Raw genomic sequence first — 3,310 nt, forward strand, 5'->3', positions numbered from 1 at the left:
AGCCCACCGGCACGTCATGATTAGTAGATTTGCACACGAAGCCCGCCTTTAGTCAGGATAAGTTGTGCCCCTATCCCCCTTCAAACTAGCTGTTATGGCACCTCCACAGGGAAGTTGGGGGAGGCACCATGGACACCAGCAAGGATGTGGTTCACCATCGCACATGCCGCCCGATTCACCTCCGCCTCTAGTGCCACCTCGCCCTTTAGATGGAACTCTCGAAACCACATCGCCAGATGTTGAAAGAAGAACACCACGTGGTCCATCTTCCCTTCATCAAAATCGTGGTATGGACGAACTTGTCAAGGCTAAGGACGTCCATGTCCTCATTTAGGAAAAGGTAGACGTCATGCAGCAACGCCATGCCCCGTAATGCTCGACGTAGAGGTTGGCAAAGATCCACTCTGCCTGGCGACGATGAATCCGCTCCATCTCAGCACAGTTGTGATGCTCCGTGGTCTCGCTCTCCATGCGGAGGGCAGTACCACTAAGAACACCAAGGAGTTCGCAAATCTCCATGTCCTTGGCTGCAAGGTTGGCGTGCATCTTCTCCCACTCATAGCGGTTGACCTTGTGCGACATGGTGGCGAAGGAAGGAGGGCTACAGTGAAGAAGACGAAGGCAAGGGCTCACGGGCTCGGGGGCTTGTGTGGCTGCATGATGGTGGAAATGGAGAAGGAAGAAGAATGAAGAAGGACCGGCCTTGATCCTCACCCTTATATAGGATGGGAATGGAGGCAAGGCGCCCTCTCCAATCGACGCCCTTCCTAATCCGCACCAATTAATCAACGCGCGCAGCGGGCGGTTGGGTTCCCCAATGAGAACTCGATCTCCTGCGGGGCGCGTCGATTCAGATAGTGGGGTTTAATTGCACAAGAGCATAATTGCTTCTACACCAGTATGAACCCTAAGGCGCGAGGTGAATTAAAGATGGATCGACAAAACGCGGGACATCGCGTGTTCAAACCGATGCTGTTCGCGGTCAAAAGATTTGGTTCCTACTAATAGTAAGATTCTCATGCCACAAGTCAGGGTAATCAAATATCGAAATGACTGATCAGCCAGTGGCTGCTACAACTGGGTTGAACATAGCCCTTCGCCAGGCATCTAATGAAGGAAATATGCCCTAGAGGCAATAATAAAGTTGTTATTTTATATTTCCTTATATAATGATAAATGTCTATTATTCATGCTAGAATTTTATTAACCGGAAACTTGATACATGTGTGGATACATAGACAAAATACCGTGTCCCTAGTAAGCCTCTACCAGACTAGCTTGTTAATCAAAGATGGTTAAGTTTCCTAACCATAGACATGTGTTGTCATTTGATGAACGGGATCACATCATTAGGAGAATGATGTGATGGACAAGACCCATCCATTAGCTTAGCACATTGATCGTTCAGTTTTATTGCTATTGCTTTCTTCATGTCAAACACATATTCCTTCGACTATGAGATTATGCAACTCTCGGATATCAGAGGAATACCTTGTGTGCTATTAAACGTCACAACGTAACTGGGTGATTATAAAGATGCTCTACAGGTATCTCCGAAGGTGTTTGTTGGGTTGGCATAGATCGAGATTAGGATTTGTCAATCCGAGTATCAGAGAGGTATCTCTGGGCCCTCTCGGTAATGCACATAATAAGAAGCCTTGTAAGCAAAGTGACTAATGTGTTAGTTACAAGATGATGTATTATGGAACGAGTAAAGAGACTTGCTGGTAACAAGATTGAACTAGGTATGTGGATACCGACGATCGAATCTCGGGAAAGTAACATACTGATGACAAAGGGAATAACGTATGTTCTCATAATGGTTCAACCGATAAAGATCTTCGTAAAATATGTAGGAGCCAATATATATGAGCATCTAGGTTCTGCTATTAGTTATTGACTGCAAAGGTGTCTCGGTCATGTCTACGTAGTTCTCGAACCCGTAGAGTCCGCACGCTTAACGTTCAATGACGATTACGTATTATATGAGTTTTGTGATTTCGTGACCGAATGTTGTTCGGAGTCCCTGATGAGATCACTGAGGGAGTCTCGGATTAGGGGGTCCTCAGACAGCCGGACTATATACCTTGGCCGGACTATTGGACTATAAAGATACAAGATTGAAGACTTCGTCCGTGTTCGGGTAGGACTCTCCTTTGCGTGGAAGGCAAGCTTGGCAATTCGGGTAGGTAGATCTCCTCTCTTGTAACCGACTCTGTGTAACCCTAGCCCCCTCCGGTGTCTATATAAACTGGAGGGTTTAGTCCATAGGACAACAACAATCAGAATCATAGGCTAGCTTCTGGGGTTTAGCCTCTACGATCTCGTGTTAGATCAACTCTTGTAATACTCATATCATCAAGATCAATCAAGCAGGACATAGGGTATTACCTCCATCGAGAGGGCCCGAACCTGGGTAAACATTGTGTCCCCTGCCTCCTGTTACCATCCGCCTTAGACGCATAGTTCGGGACCCCCTACCCGAGATCCGCCGGTTTTGACACCGACATTGGTGCTTTAATTGAGAGTTCCTTTGTGTCGTCGCCATAAGGCTTGATGGCTCCTTCGATCGTCGCAACTATGTGATCCAGGGTGAGGTTTTTATCCCTGGACAGATCTTCGTATTCGGCGGCTTTGTATTGCGGGCCAACTCGCTTGGCCATCTGGAGCAGATCGAGAGCTATGCCCCTGGCCATCAGGTCAGGTTTGGAAGCTTAAACTACACTGCCGACATCCGCGGAGACTTGATATTCGATAGATTTGAGCCCATGTCAGGTGCGCTGCACAGTCTCGACAAGCATGACTTAGCTCTGTCGTCAGACGGTGTTCGGGAGATCACACCTGTAGCTACTCCGGCCTTCGATCCGGAGCAGATCGTGTCGTCCGAGGACGTGTGGATAGACGCCGCCATGGAGGCCGCACACTCAGCGGTGATAGAGCCGAATATGGACTTCACCCCCTATGAGACATGTTTTGCCAGACCCTTGAATTCATCCCTGGCCACAGGCTCTGAACCGCCCGCGTCCGTGCCTATCGAATCTGATTGGGCACCGATCATAGAGTTCACCTCCGCGGATATCTTTCAGCACTCACCCATGGGTGACTTCCTAAATTCATTTAAGTCCCTCTCTTGTCAGGAGACCCTTGGCCGAACTATGTCCGGCATGATTGGGAAGCGGACGACGAAGAAATTCATCCCCCACCCACCACCCACTTAATAGCCACTGTCGACGACTTAACCGACATGCTTGATTTCGGCTCCGAAGACATCGACGGTATGAACGATGATGTAGGAGAAGAACAGGAACCA

This window comes from Triticum aestivum, chromosome 4A (assembly GCF_018294505.1).
Source record: "Triticum aestivum cultivar Chinese Spring chromosome 4A, IWGSC CS RefSeq v2.1, whole genome shotgun sequence".
In the NCBI taxonomy this organism is placed as follows: Eukaryota; Viridiplantae; Streptophyta; class Magnoliopsida; order Poales; family Poaceae; genus Triticum; species Triticum aestivum.